The sequence below is a fragment of the Lathyrus oleraceus genome, chromosome 3 (genome assembly GCF_024323335.1).
Source record: "Lathyrus oleraceus cultivar Zhongwan6 chromosome 3, CAAS_Psat_ZW6_1.0, whole genome shotgun sequence".
NCBI lineage: Eukaryota > Viridiplantae > Streptophyta > Magnoliopsida > Fabales > Fabaceae > Lathyrus > Lathyrus oleraceus.
This window is the reverse complement of record NC_066581.1, coordinates 200,774,214-200,791,044: the sequence shown is the minus strand read 5'-3', so window position 1 is coordinate 200,791,044 and position 16,831 is coordinate 200,774,214. Positions and strand designations below refer to the sequence as shown.

At 42.9% G+C, this 16,831-nt stretch overlaps 2 long non-coding RNA genes across 2 annotated transcripts; both read left to right on the top strand.

Moving 5' to 3' along the window:
• Positions 1 to 300: 300 nt before the first annotated feature.
• Positions 301 to 1,562, top strand: LOC127126280 (uncharacterized). The gene is made up of 2 exons (XR_007804939.1): positions 301 to 1,034; positions 1,174 to 1,562. It is a non-coding gene; the product is annotated as an uncharacterized LOC127126280 (long non-coding RNA).
• Positions 1,563 to 13,569: 12,007 nt separating this feature from the next.
• On the top strand, positions 13,570 to 14,880 carry LOC127126281 (uncharacterized). Its single transcript, XR_007804940.1, has 2 exons — positions 13,570 to 14,352; positions 14,492 to 14,880. It is a non-coding gene; the product is annotated as an uncharacterized LOC127126281 (long non-coding RNA).
• Positions 14,881 to 16,831: the final 1,951 nt, after the last annotated feature.

Here is a 16,831-nt window from a genome sequence, read left to right as displayed (position 1 = left end):
TTCCAAACTAAACTAATTAACCTAAATTAACTCTAACAAATACAAGTTAATCCTAATATGTCCTAATCATTAACAGTAACAGTAACTAAACAATTAACCTCCTAATCACATCTAATTATTTCTAATGTTTCTAATTGAAACTAAACATACAAATTAATTAAGATTATGCACAAATCTAAAATGCAGAACCTGGAATATAGACTCCAGAGGTTGGGCCCAAGGTCGTTGGCCCACCAGAAGCTTCAATGACAAGGCCTGCTAGGTGGCGACGGGGGGTGTAATTCCACATGCAAAGGAAAACTGTAGAGAAACTTCATCTTCCCTCACTCACTCGTGTTCGGAGATCCACGGAGAGAAAGAAAAACAACGCGCTGCCAAAGAACCTGACCGTGCCGGTTTTCGCCGATGCCGGCAGCGGTTTGCTACGATAGGATGCGCACCCCTCCTCACGGCCTCAACCTCTCTTTACCGAAACAGGAATCAACCTCTCCACTTCAAACAAAACAGAATGCTACCGTGATTCACTCTTACCCGCGGCGGCAAAGACGAACTCGAAGCTCAGATCTCCACGGCTCGATTCCGAAACTCCTTGTTCTCGTCTTGTTGCGATTCGCGTTGTTGTGGTTCGATCGAGCTGAGGCCGCTTCGGATTGAGGAAGATGAACAGTACAGTTGGTGAAGATGAGAGAGGCGTCGCGATTAGTGACGAAGAGCGATGCAACTAAGATCCGGTGACTGAAGCGGCGTGAAGAACAAAGAGCGAACGCGACCGAATTTTCAAAAGATGAGATCGAGATCCTCTTGTGCTTTCCTCCTCCTTTCCGTTATGCTTCTGTTGAGGAACAGGTTGAATTTTCTTGTGGTGGTTCGGCGATGGAAGTTTGGAAGCGGTTGAAGGTGGTTCGGTGAACGGAGATTGGTTACGGTTATGGTTGGTTGCGGTTATGATGAAGAGAATGAATCAACGAAGAATCCAGAGTAATTTCCGCGAGATCTCGAACGAATCTGTATCTGATCCGAAGTCCGGCCAAATCGTAAGCTCCGATGATCCTTCTTCTTCTTCTCGTTCTTAGTTTTTTTTTCTGAATTCTGTGAAACTCTTTTGGCTATGGAGTTGTGGTTTTTGGTTTCTTGCTACCTCTTCAATCTCTTTTTCTGTTTCATTCTTGGAAGGTTGCGTGTAGATAAAAATGGTGAGTGAAGATTGGTGAGGTTCGAATGGTTCAGAGTTGAGAGAAGGTCTTGGTGAAGGTTTGATGAAGTTTGGTTCAAGAAGAAGATTCGGTTAGGCGTTGTGGTGGAGGGTTATGGAGTTTGGAGTTTGGTGAAGGTGATTGTGAATTGAAAAAACGGTTACGGTGGTTGAAGGTTTTGGTTGAAGAATTGGAAGAGAGTTTTTGACGGTGGTTGATGAATGGAGGTTGATGGAAGACGAAGAAACGAGAGGTTAGAGGATGAAAAAGCTTCCTCCAATTTCTGTTATTTTTCTGTTATGGATCCTCTCTCCTTTCTGTTATGGCTTTGCACTATTTACACTCATACAAGAATGAAGATTTCTGTTATTTCATTATGCAGGAAATTAATTTTGATTTTATGCAGAATTTTGTTTTTTTTTTTTTATGCAGAATTTTGTTTTGATTTTAATGCAGGATTTTGATTGTACTTGATGCAGAATTTTAATGCTGAATTTTATGATGCAGAATTTTATGCAGAAAAGAATTTTTGTAATGCTGAATTTTGATGATGCAGAATTTTTATAGCAGTTTTATGCAGAATTTTGGATGTGTTGCTGTTAAATGCAATGCAGAATTTTTGTTGTGCAGAATTTTGTTGTGCAGGATTTTCATTTGGATTTTATGCTCTTATAACAAAGTTGAAATTATAATGAACAGAATGTGTGACAATGGGTTGAAATGCATTATTGAGAAATTGGATTATGAAAATGAAGTTGGATTTAATGGATATGAAATGGATTAAAACAAGAGTGGATTTTCTAAATGGATTTATGGTTTAAATGACTATTGGATATAAAAAATGATTAATGGGCTTAAGAGAAAATTGGCTAGTGGATATGGATTAAAATGAAATTGGATTACGAGTGGATAAAAGTGACTTAGAATTAAGATGGATTAAAAATTGGAATTGGTGAATGAAAAATGAAATTGGATTTAAAATGGATATGAGTATTGGATGATGAATGTGGATTTGAAAATTGTAAAATGGATTAATTTGGAAAATGGTTAATGGGCTAAACTTATGGACTTAACAAAAAAGAAATGAATGGGCTCAATGCAACCATGATTAAATTTCCACAACCAAATCAACTTTTCCGTAATCAACTAGGATCATCCAACTCAACTTGAATTTCCAAGATTAATTCGAGAAAAGAACAAAATGATTTCTAACCTCAAATTCTTCCAGATAAGTATTTGTAATGACAAATGAACTTCTTTGGGACATGAAGGAAGCGTCTCAACCCATCTCTCCACCTCCTAGCCCTCAGTTGACTTACAGTTGACTTTTATGGGCCTCAGATGACTTGGTCATGCACTGTGGACTTTGAGCTTTCAACACTTGGCCAAATTGCATCAAAATGAACCTTGGGTTCACATAAGCTCATTGGAACACCCATAGGGCCTTTGTCTCATGGAAAAACTTGATCTCTTGCACAGTTGACTTCTCCTGATGCCAGTCCTGACTGATGCAATGCAATGGACTATGCAATGTGAATGCAATGTTAATGACCTAAAATGAAATGAATGTACAAATGGGAGGGTGCAAATTTGAGGTGCTACAGCTGCCCCTATTCAATCAACTGGGAACCCGAATGGATGAGAGCAACGGCTGTCAGACTTTCAGGGTAAACAGGGATTGAATACCAAGAACCGTAGAAATTTGCACACAGCTGGGAATTTTTTTTTCTTGCTTTCTTCTGCTTCAGAGGTACAACCACATCCAGACATCGACACACGATGAATGGGATCAGAAATCTCAACTAGATGCCAGCGGACAACTAGGAAAAACTCAACGTTTACCAAGACCAACGGAGAGGTAAATCAACTCTACTGGGAATAGCCAGGAAAGGATACAACCATACGTCAGCGGACGTAATGGGAAAAACTCAGCGTTTACCAAAACCAACGGAGAGGTAACCAGACATCATCGGATGAATGGGAAGAGAGATACAACCATACGTCAGCGGACGTAATGGGGAAAAACTCAACGTTTACCAAAACCAACGGAGAGGTAACCAAACATCATAGGATGAATGGGAAGACTCGACCAGACGTCATAGGACGAAAGGGAGAAGCTCGACGTTTATCGACACCAACGGAGAAGGAGAAAACTCAGCCAAGACGTCATAGGACGAAAGGGAGACTCAACGTTTATCGACACCAACGGAGAAGGAGGAAACTCAGCCAGACGTCATAGGACGAAAGGGAGACTCAACCAGACGTCATCGGACGAAAGGGAGAAGGAGAAAACTCAGCCAGACGTCATAGGACGAAAGGGAGACTCAACCAGACGTCATCGGACGAAAGGGAGAAGGAGAAAACTCAGCCAGACGTCATAGGACGAAAGGGAGAAGGAGAAAGCCACTTCACGAGGGAAAGGCACCACAACCGGAAACCGAATAGGACGTCTACTGGGAATTCTGGTTGGGAAATCAACCAGACATTAATGAATGACTGGGAATAGGATATACAATCAAACGTTCGCGGACGAATGAGAAAAACACAACGTTTATCGAAACCAACGGGGAGGTAGATCCACTTGGGGAAAGGTACAACTAGACGTCATAGGACGAATAGGAAAAACTCGACGTTTATCGACACCAACGGAGAGGAGGAGACTCTGAGGGGAATCATCTGGCCTTACCAAATGATCTGTAGGGAATAAACCACTAGACGTCAGCGGACGGCTAGGAAAAACTCGACGTTTATCAACGGAGAGGAGGATTCTTCTGGGGACGACCCCGTGGGGAAAGATATCAACTATACGCCAACGGACGCATAGGAAAAACTCGACGTTTATCGACACCAACGGAGAGGAGGAATCTTCTGGGGACGACCCTGTGGGGAAAGATATCAACTATACGCCAACGGACGCATAGGAAAAACTCGACGTTTATCGACACCAACGGAGAGGAGGAATCTTCTGGGGACGACCCTGTGGGGAAAGACATCAACTATACGCCAACGGACGCATAGGAAAAACTCGACGTTTATCGACACCAACGGAGATGAGGAATCTTCTGGGGACGACCCTGTGGGGAAAGACATCAACTATACGCCAACGGACGCATAGGAAAAACTCGACGTTTATCGACACCAACGGAGAGGAGGAAACTTCACTAGGGGAGAGTGAACACAACCAAATCATCAATGGATGATGGGGAAAAACTCGACGTTTATCGACACCAACGGAGAGGAGTATACTTCACTAGGGAAGGGACGACGTTACGAACATCGAAAGATGATGTTTACAGACACCAAAGAATACCAGACACTACGCATGACTGGGAAAGCACCGAAAGATGGTGTTTACCGACACCAAAGAAACAACACACGCGGGTGCTGACAGGATACTGACATCTACATGCCTGGGCAAGGCTACACACTTGCATGGGATCTCACTGGGGAACAAGGTCACTACAGCGAGCAAACAGGAAGGAACACCAAAGATACCGGGTTGTAGGCAGAAAACAGGTGACCGACCAAAGCGTGAATTGGTTTGTGCCAAAACACTCAACATCCTGAAGAGGGCTAGAAAGCAGTCTTGTTAAAGGATGGGCATTCGATTCCACAAGGAATACGAATCTTACTCGACTGGGGAGGACGACTTCGACCCAAGAGCGCATGAGACATATTATCTATAGCCGTCAAAACGTAGATAATACACTCGCATGGAAGATTATCCATAACCGGGTTGTAGGTTGTTAAATGGATAAATCAACCGACAAGAAAGGCATCGTGTACCAGGAATAGGTATGCAAAGATGACCAATCAAAAGAGGACAGAGTTGCTAACTCGGAGCAAATATCCAAAAGGAAGTGAGAAACCCGCTGGGGACAATACTGCTTGATCATGGCAAGTATCCAGAGGGGACAAGACTATCAATACCGCCAACTGGGTACTGATAACTGCAAAGAGGGGATTACATCTACCGGTTAGTAGGCAGAAAACCACGGGAATAGAAACCGTCATCATCGGGATGAAAGTGGGATTTTACAACTACCGATTTGTAGGTAGAAAACCACAAAGATAGGACTTACAACTACCGGGTTGTAGGTAGAGGCCACAAACAGAACGAACCACGAAGGTTACCTCTGTTAGGGGACGAAAGTGGGATTTTACAACTACCGGCTTGTAGGTAGAAAACCACAAAGATAGGACTTACAACTACCGGTTTGTAGGTAGAAGCCCAAAAATTCCGCTGAGGATAAGATGAATGAGTGCCGGTTGGTGAGCAACTATTCATTTATGCCCCAGGGAAAAACAGGAGACAGTCAACAAGAAGCCAATTTAGGATCGATCCAAAAAGGCAAACTGAATCAAGACTCATCCTAATGAGGAAAGAACTCACTAGGGAAAACCCATCCCAAGGGGAGGGAACGGAAACAACCGTCATCCACGAGGACACAACTCGTGGGGAGCGCAGAAGGAAATGACAGACATTTTCTGCTTAAAGGGTCAACTCTACATGGAGAGATCAGACACCCCCACATCTGCTAAGGAAAAAGATCCAAGCTGGCAAGATGCTACCAATTGGGGAGTAACAATGATGGGGATACCCCCTCACTTGCGGGGTCACTTGTTGAGAAAACACCTCTCTCAACCCTGCTGGGGAACCCAATTCTGAAGTCGATCCAATGGTGCGATGCTAAACTCTTTCCAACAACCCAATCTCGGCTGGTCACCACGGCCTAGGGCTAATGGACATGTTTGCAATGTTGATGCATGAGTTTTTTTCTGTTTTACACAATGCCCCATGATCATGGAAATGCTATGCACTAATGATGCAATATGTTATGCTTATCTACATGATGAATGCATAAACACACGTCTCCTCCAGAGACAACACTGGGGAGCTCCAGGAACTGTGCTGAGGATCTCATTACCACGTCAATTTCCACCCTGCTGGGGAAAGACAAACCTTGCTGGGGATGAACTCCATCGAACCCGAACTGCTTAGAGATTACCCTGCTAGGGGAGGCAACCAATCCTTATCTCTACCAGGGATAATTTTCGCCGAACCCGATCCGCTTGGGGACCTTGCTGGGGGAGAACCATCAACACAAACTCTGTTGGGAAGACAACTTCAGAATCACAACTCCGTTGGGGATACGGTAACCTTCAGGCTTGCTGAGGAGGCACTGATCTCGAATCTGCTAGGGAGATGACACTCTCAAACCCATTGGGGAAATACGGCCTATCGGACACGGGACACCTGTCGATTTGTCGAACAGCGGCTCCATCGTCCACCCACAATGTCGGCTTTCCACTTTTAAGATCTTCCAGAATCGCCTGGATTTTTCTGCTCCATCCCGCGAAGACCGAATTCCTGGGATTCATACAAACTTTCCAGTCCTTAGACTTTGAAGAGTCTTCTTGATTAACCCTCCAGGATCGTCGTCGTACTCCTTCGCCGTCCTCTCGTTATTCGTCTATCCCTTGCCCCTGGTTGGACTCTGTGGGGATCTCCTTTTTTCAAAAGGCTTCATATCACTACTTGTCAGCGAATGAAGATATCTAACAGCACCTGCACAAGAGATTGTTAGATAAAAGCGTGCCCCAGGCGTGCCAACACTTCAACATCTAGGTCACTCAAACTTCCGAATAAGATTTCCAGATTTCAATCTTATAAGCATGCATCGGAAGGGACCTCTATGTTTCAAAATGCAAATATTCTTATCAAAACGAACGGATGTTTTCGTGATCAAAGCGGTAATGACACAAAAACAAAATTATTTGACTGAACACGCATTTTATTGACTGAAACAAAAAGGATGGCTCAGAATCGAGCAACACACAGGAAGCAAACCCTGGAAAGAGGTGATTGCGCACAAAAGGAAAAAAAATCTACCCTAATGGCAATGTGAAACCATGATCTCATCGGGTTCCAACTCGGTTATACCCCATATGTCCTCAAGACTTTCCTCACCTTCTGTCTTCTGAACAAGACGCTTCCGATCGATCTCTGTCGGAGACTAGCCAAGTCATATCTCAAGCACAAACGATCATGCCGGACGCAGTTGTTCGTTTCAATCCCTCTTTTGCCTGGACCGCCCTTTTGGGTTTCAGTCCAACGGGATACCCTTTTTTGCCCAAGTCGCCCTTGTGGGGTTTTCGACTTGCCGGGTGTACAGTTTTTTTCTTTTATTATCCCTAACTTTTGTCCGAACCTTTTCTCTTTTTCTTGGTTCGCCGGGATGCCCTTTTTTGCCTGGACTCTTTTATTCTTTTTGTCCAGCGGGTCCATTTTTCACGAAGTATCTTCTAACTGCGTCCGCATTCACAGGGAATGGGAAATCTTCATCATTCGTGGTCATCAATCACAAGGCTCTGTCAGAGAAAACCTTCTTGACCACGAATGGACATTCATAACTGTGTGTCCGCTTGCCCCACGATCGTTGAGGAGGAAGGATCCCTTTCAACACCACATCTCTTCCATGCTACCCACGAGGTCGCACTTCTCGGTCAACAACACGCTTCATTTATTGGGTACAACTGCCCCACGCCAAGTAACTGTCGAACTCTTCTCTCAATCAGGCTCAACGCGTCATACCGAGTCCTCATCCACTCGCCCTTTTCTAACTTCTCATCCATCTGGACTCTCCACAATGAGATATAGCCTCCAATAGGAAATATCGCTTCCATCCCATACTGAATGAGGAAGGTGTTGCCCCAATAGATGCATGTATCGAAGTACGACACTCAGGATACCGACTTCGTACTCAGCCACCATCGTTGGTGCATTCAAATGTTATCAGGGAAGCACTAGCTCACTCACTTTAAACTCTCCCCATCAGACATCAGAATCCGTTCGGATTCAGGGTCAGGCCCCTCCTCCGGGATCGGTCACTCTCAATCTTTCGATTTGAGTACCTCGAGATGTCCTCATCAGGGACTTCAGACTTCCTTGGTTGAGAATCATCAATGGGATGTTGGGCGAGATAACCATACAATACCCTCTTCTTGATTGCTTCCTGGGAGATGTACTGAATATCGGATTCAGTCGACATCATTTGCTCTCTCGCAACTCGTCCGTTCAATGCTATCTCCTTAAGCACATACTTGATCAGATCCATTTTGGACATCCACAAAGTGGTATGAATCAGCATACACTGTCTCAGTCGGTGAACAGCCTATGCCAAAGTACATCAAGTTTTCTCGAACAGTGAGTGTATTGTTTCACAGTCGATAAACCTTTTGCTTAGGTAAATTGCATGCTCTTTTCGACAAGACTCGTCATGCTGACACCATACACCTCATAGACCCCTTGAGGGCTGTCAAGTACCAGATTAACAGTTGTTTCTTCCAAGGAAGGTATCAGAATCAGAGGTTCCTGCTACTCATTTTTTCTTTCCATGCCCCTGGGCAGTCATCATTCCACCTGACCATTTGATTTCTTTTCTCGCTTTTTTTTGTTTGTTTTTGGTTCAGGCGTTTCTTGCACTGTTTTTTTTTTTTTTTTTTTTTGCAGGAAAAACCTCGATTCCTCTTTCATTCACAACATGCCTCGGCAGCTTGCTGGATAGCACTCCATAAGTGCATTGATTCGAACTCAACAGTATGAGTTATCCCAACCGGTCAAACAACTTGATCAAGTCCACCGGGTGCCCCTCTTCTACTTGGGACTTTGTCATCATGTCATCAACATGGCATTCGCTTTCACGATGAGTCATATCATGAAACAAAGTCACCGTAGCCCTTTGATCCGTGGCACCGGCCTTCTTCTTCACTAGAGGATAGTCTTCTCTCGATGGTAGCTCGTGCCCCACAGCATGGGTATTCCGCACTGGTGTATCTTGATGCAACCAGGTGAAGATATCAACCTGCTCTTTCAACAGGGCTACCATTCTGTTCTTGCCTTGCCTCTGAAGCGGCCTCAACTTTCGTTTCCTCTCTGACCTCGGCGGTACTTGGGATTACCATCTTGACTCGCTCCTCGTGTGGTTGAATCACTTTCTCCTCTTGTTTCAACAACCTAGCTAATTCCAGCAGATCACAATCTTCTTCGCCTTTTTCTTCGGCATGATAGCTTGGATTGTCGAAGTCATATAGAGGTGTAACCAAATTGTTATCGATGAGATCAGGAGGGTAATCACTTTTGTGGTGGGAACAAGACAAGTTCAAAAGAAAAACGAAAAACATTGCCATTTTTATTTTTTTTTTAAAACTGCAAAAAATGAAAAACAGGGAACACCGCTTTTGATCACAAAAACGTCCCTTTATTACTGATGCAAAATGTTGCACAATGAAACACATGAGATGGCCCTTACAATGGACCAGTACGTTTCGGGGAAAACGTATGGCTTTCATGCAAACAAAATTAAAACACAGAAATACTACACTTCCGGATGAGTGACAGTGATGCTTTTGGAGGCTTTCCAATTGTCTGGTACGCACGACTTCATCCACAACTCGAGCTCGCGGTCACAGTCGATCTCTTCACCCACTGAACAGGCATGATCAGAATTCAGCATTTCTGCACTGACGAAGATGTACGGTGGACGACGTCCTCTGTTTGGTCTAGACGACTCTTGATCTGGATAACCAATCCCGAACATGTCTGCCTTTACCGGTGTGGAGTGGATCCATCAGTTTGGATTTGTTGCCCCCTAGCAGGATGTCTGAGCAAACAAGCTATGCGCACCGGTTGAGTACTGAAGCCTACAAAACAGCAAATGGGTTAGTATGACTCACACATGCAATGTCTGTCCGTACTAGGAATATTCTGCCCTTTGATTCTGGTTTCATCGAGACAGATAAAATTTTATCAACAATTACATCTGGATGTCTCTCAACCTGAGTCTCTGTTAAAAATAATGGACCCTGAGTACGGACAGACATGAGTTGAATGCAGATGAATGCGAAATGAGACCAATGCAAATGCATGAATGCAGGTTACTGTGCCACCAATTCCTCTGAAAACCCATTACTTCTCTGAACCAGTCCCATCTGTGGGACCAAGTCACCATAAATCCAACTTGGGGAGTTCCGAAATAAACGGAACTGGAGATTACATCACTATCATCACAGGAACATCCATTGAACGGATGACAATCGGATCCTCTGAACAAGTACTCTCGAATTCAACCCGGGGATCCGAAATAAACGGAACCCGCTGATAAACCACGGACAGAACTCCGGCGTCCCAGAAATAAATGTCCATAATTCACAGTCACCATCAGTACCAAGAGTCCCCAACAAGTCACCAACCAGTCAGCAACTGTACCTGTAATAATCATTCCCTCCCACTCACGGGTGTCATCTAGGCCAGGGTAAGGTCGAGAGAAACGCAGCATAAATAACCTTTCGCAGAATATCATCCTGTGCACACCCGATGTATGCACCGATAATATCCCACCAGGGTCTGAACTGCTCGTGATATCAATGTTCCGCTAAGTGGCGTACACCACCCGCTTCCCATGAATCACTCTATTCCTAGGTTTCCTAGATTTCACTCATAGCCTGGGTATTGGGCCTTTTACCTCGAGTAACTCCCATCCCCAAACAGAGAAACACAGCCAACACAGCATATGAATAAGAATGAATGCAAACATAAATGCAAACAATAAATGCAAACAGTAAATGAATGAATGCAATAAATAACAGCAGATAGCAACCAAAACCCTAACCTAGAGAGCGCTAGGAGAGACTCGCTCAGGGAAGAAGGACCAGCACAGGTCAACTTCTCTAGACATCCCCAGCAGAGTCGCCAGCTGTCGCATTACGCGAAAAACCGGCGGGAAAACAAGAACAACAGAGCCGCCACCGTGCGTTATTTATCCCAAAAGAGGGAAAGGAAACACTCAGAGTAAACCTGGAAAAAAGCATGGTCTCGCGACCAAAGAGAATGGGATCGGGAGTCGGTTATGCGAAGGGAAGGTATTAGCACCCCTACGCATCCGTCGTACTCGACGGGATCCACGCACAATAGGAAGGAAAATGGTTGCTAAAACACTGCTCACACACACACACACTGGCTGAAAGAGACGCAAGAAAACAGACAAGACTGACTCGGCAGGATATCGTATCCTGGGCCTACTTAGTCTATCAAGCATAGACATCAGAGTCAAAGTAGTTCGGATTGGGGAAACGACACATGCTCGCTAGGATATCGCATCCTATGCATACGTATCTCCTTTGGACGAAGGAGAATCAGAGCATTCGTAGCTCGGCTAACATGCACACAAACAAACACAGGCAAAGGCAAACGTGGAGCCTGAATGCCAATCACTGGACTTATATCAGCATCCGAACCAAAACACACACAAGAGGGCAAACATGGAGCCCGACTGCCAATCACTGGACTTACGTCAGCATCCGAACCGAACGAACTCACACTGGAACCCGAACGCCACTCGATGGACTTACATCAGCTTCCAAGCACACAACAAGAAGAAGGGTCTCGATTGCAACCAGGGCAAGAGAAAGGGGAGGTCTCAATCGCAACGAGGGCGAGAGAAAAGAATTAGTGTTAGTCGTTAGTCAAACTCGACAAGACATCGCATCTCGTGCCTACGTATCTCACCTGAACATGAGAATCAGAGTTGCCGTAGTTCGGCTAAACTATTCCTGTTGGTTTGTGTTTTTTAAGTGGACCACGTCACTACGCAATCTACCGGATGCTCGACCTTTGGAGACTTACTCACCTGTAGTAGAAGGAGTCGACGTATCCTTAAGAGGGGATAATGTTTGTTTGTGTTTTAGGAAAGCTCAAGCAAGAAAGGAAGTCCTATACGAAGGAACCGTGCTACCTTAATTGTCATGCAAACGAGACTACGCGGAGTCTAGCAAACCTAGGGGATACAATCACACCACACAAACATATACAGCATGAAATAAACACACCAACAAGGGGCTCAAACATCAGGGTTAGGCTTTAGTCGAGGGGTCATATCAACCTCAACAAACAAGCCTCTGTATCGGGGTCAAGTTAGCTCTTAACCTTGCCATTGAGGGGCTAAGGTGAAGCCAAATGAAAGGTGATGAGGGGTGTGCCTCATTGCTTCTATCTCAAGTCCGAGAGAGCATGTAAATATAAGAATGTGGGGGAGTTCAGAAAGATGGAACTCTTTCCCCAATTGGACTCGATAGATCTTGGGTTTGGATCTCAATGCTACAACCATGTAATGGGAGCAAGGAGAAGACTCACTGAATAGTGGGGGATAGATTGCTTATCCCTACCTTCCACCAATTGCCTCAAGTGAGGACTTTACCTGCTTGGGACAAATATAAACATACACAAGCATTGCCTCTTAAGGAGGACTTCAGACAGTTGCTCGGCCCGGTAACAGCCGGGTCTCCAGACTACATGAAGAAGAAGGTGCAATACCTCAATGCTAATTGCTTATAAGCAAAGCAATGCAAGTTCTTAAGAGAACTGAGCAACTAAGGGTACCTGTGAAAAAATCTAAAACAATCAGTTAAACTGTATAGACAAACAACCAACAGTCAATATTACACAAACAGACAAATCCAATTAGACAACAATGAGCAATCCATGAACACAAGTGAATCCCCCATTAAGGCCTACAAAACACACAATTGTTAGGCCAACCACAACAAATGGTTAAGCTCAAATGAAGGAGCATCATCACTCATGGAGATGTATTCTTGAACCTGAAATCACAATTCAAATGATAAGTCCAAACCACTAGGTCGAAGCCTAGGGTCAAAAGAGGATAAAAATCCAAAACAGAAGCTCAAACTCCACATGAAGCTCATTTAATCAAATACTAACATGTCCTAAAATTAAGGGAGCACGCAAGATCGAATTATCTCTAAGCCTAGGGGTGGAACGGTCATTTCACAGTTAGGGAGCAATATCTATACATGAAAATTCTAATTATATCTAAACTAGATTTAACATTTCTAAAATTATTTCTAACATATTCTAATCCTAAAATTATTTCTAATCACTTTCTAATTAAATTCTAACCAAATTTTAATGCCTAATTAAAATTATAAAAACCAATTTCCTAAAATTCTATTAGACTAATCTAATCCATATTCTAGAATCCTAAAAGTTTAATCTAGGTTTAATATTCCTAAGACTATTTAATTCTAATGACTAATTAACTCTAAAATTCCAAACTAAACTAATTAACCTAAATTAACTCTAACAAATACAAGTTAATCCTAATATGTCCTAATCATTAACAGTAACAGTAACTAAACAATTAACCTCCTAATCACATCTAATTATTTCTAATGTTTCTAATTGAAACTAAACATACAAATTAATTAAGATTATGCACAAATCTAAAATGCAGAACCTGGAATATAGACTCCAGAGGTTGGGCCCAAGGTCGTTGGCCCACCAGAAGCTTCAATGACAAGGCCTGCTAGGTGGCGACGGGGGGTGTAATTCCACATGCAAAGGAAAACTGTAGAGAAACTTCATCTTCCCTCACTCACTCGTGTTCGGAGATCCACGGAGAGAAAGAAAAACAACGCGCTGCCAAAGAACCTGACCGTGCCGGTTTTCGCCGATGCCGGCAGCGGTTTGCTACGATAGGATGCGCACCCCTCCTCACGGCCTCAACCTCTCTTTACCGAAACAGGAATCAACCTCTCCACTTCAAACAAAACAGAATGCTACCGTGATTCACTCTTACCCGCGGCGGCAAAGACGAACTCGAAGCTCAGATCTCCACGGCTCGATTCCGAAACTCCTTGTTCTCGTCTTGTTGCGATTCGCGTTGTTGTGGTTCGATCGAGCTGAGGCCGCTTCGGATTGAGGAAGATGAACAGTACAGTTGGTGAAGATGAGAGAGGCGTCGCGATTAGTGACGAAGAGCGATGCAACTAAGATCCGGTGACTGAAGCGGCGTGAAGAACAAAGAGCGAACGCGACCGAATTTTCAAAAGATGAGATCGAGATCCTCTTGTGCTTTCCTCCTCCTTTCCGTTATGCTTCTGTTGAGGAACAGGTTGAATTTTCTTGTGGTGGTTCGGCGATGGAAGTTTGGAAGCGGTTGAAGGTGGTTCGGTGAACGGAGATTGGTTACGGTTATGGTTGGTTGCGGTTATGATGAAGAGAATGAATCAACGAAGAATCCAGAGTAATTTCCGCGAGATCTCGAACGAATCTGTATCTGATCCGAAGTCCGGCCAAATCGTAAGCTCCGATGATCCTTCTTCTTCTTCTCGTTCTTAGTTTGTTTTTCTGAATTCTGTGAAACTCTTTTGGCTATGGAGTTGTGGTTTTTGGTTTCTTGCTACCTCTTCAATCTCTTTTTCTGTTTCATTCTTGGAAGGTTGCGTGTAGATAAAAATGGTGAGTGAAGATTGGTGAGGTTCGAATGGTTCAGAGTTGAGAGAAGGTCTTGGTGAAGGTTTGATGAAGTTTGGTTCAAGAAGAAGATTCGGTTAGGCGTTGTGGTGGAGGGTTATGGAGTTTGGAGTTTGGTGAAGGTGATTGTGAATTGAAAAAACGGTTACGGTGGTTGAAGGTTTTGGTTGAAGAATTGGAAGAGAGTTTTTGACGGTGGTTGATGAATGGAGGTTGATGGAAGACGAAGAAACGAGAGGTTAGAGGATGAAAAAGCTTCCTCCAATTTCTGTTATTTTTCTGTTATGGATCCTCTCTCCTTTCTGTTATGGCTTTGCACTATTTACACTCATACAAGAATGAAGATTTCTGTTATTTCATTATGCAGGAAATTAATTTTGATTTTATGCAGAATTTTGTTTTTTTTTTTTTATGCAGAATTTTGTTTTGATTTTAATGCAGGATTTTGATTGTACTTGATGCAGAATTTTAATGCTGAATTTTATGATGCAGAATTTTATGCAGAAAAGAATTTTTGTAATGCTGAATTTTGATGATGCAGAATTTTTATAGCAGTTTTATGCAGAATTTTGGATGTGTTGCTGTTAAATGCAATGCAGAATTTTTGTTGTGCAGAATTTTGTTGTGCAGGATTTTCATTTGGATTTTATGCTCTTATAACAAAGTTGAAATTATAATGAACAGAATGTGTGACAATGGGTTGAAATGCATTATTGAGAAATTGGATTATGAAAATGAAGTTGGATTTAATGGATATGAAATGGATTAAAACAAGAGTGGATTTTCTAAATGGATTTATGGTTTAAATGACTATTGGATATAAAAAATGATTAATGGGCTTAAGAGAAAATTGGCTAGTGGATATGGATTAAAATGAAATTGGATTACGAGTGGATAAAAGTGACTTAGAATTAAGATGGATTAAAAATTGGAATTGGTGAATGAAAAATGAAATTGGATTTAAAATGGATATGAGTATTGGATGATGAATGTGGATTTGAAAATTGTAAAATGGATTAATTTGGAAAATGGTTAATGGGCTAAACTTATGGACTTAACAAAAAAGAAATGAATGGGCTCAATGCAACCATGATTAAATTTCCACAACCAAATCAACTTTTCCGTAATCAACTAGGATCATCCAACTCAACTTGAATTTCCAAGATTAATTCGAGAAAAGAACAAAATGATTTCTAACCTCAAATTCTTCCAGATAAGTATTTGTAATGACAAATGAACTTCTTTGGGACATGAAGGAAGCGTCTCAACCCATCTCTCCACCTCCTAGCCCTCAGTTGACTTACAGTTGACTTTTATGGGCCTCAGATGACTTGGTCATGCACTGTGGACTTTGAGCTTTCAACACTTGGCCAAATTGCATCAAAATGAACCTTGGGTTCACATAAGCTCATTGGAACACCCATAGGGCCTTTGTCTCATGGAAAAACTTGATCTCTTGCACAGTTGACTTCTCCTGATGCCAGTCCTGACTGATGCAATGCAATGGACTATGCAATGTGAATGCAATGTTAATGACCTAAAATGAAATGAATGTACAAATGGGAGGGTGCAAATTTGAGGTGCTACAGCCTCTACTCAATCCACACGAACGGATTCCTTCAATCTCAGTGCTAGCTGCTACGAATGAAGACTTTGAGTGAGAGAGAGAGAGAGAGAGAAATGAAATTGCAACTGCTCAAATGCTTCTGCACAAGGGTTCTATTTATAGAACCACTTGTGTGGGCTATAAGCTAAAAAGTCCACTTAAGTGTATGTGGCCCATATCTTATAATATGCCAAAATCACTTAAGCGCGTGGTACCTTACCATATTTCGTATTCTACTTAAGTACACCGTACCTTACGATGTTCTACAATTCACTTAAGTGCACCGTACCTTACGATGTTCCTTAGTTACTCTATCTCTCATCAATCCGTCCTTTTGTGTGTGACCCTGTAGGTTTTCGCGGCATTGACAATTATATTAAATCACGCATTTAACATAATAAACAGTGAGTGGTATCTAGAAACACATCACTGCTACCCAAGACACGAAAATGTCATGTGATCTGACAAATCCTTATGTGATAATACTTATGTGTATAATTACCCTTTTGCCCTTATGTCTATATCGAACACAAGGCATAGACCGTGTCATCCTTGTCTAGTTCAATATTGGGCCCATAGACATTTATCCTATTACTCAGGATGGGCAAATTCCATCTAGGTCACTCATGTCCCTTAGCATGCTTCGTGGAGTACCCATCAACTGTCTTTATGGTCATCCAGTTACGGATAATGTTTGAT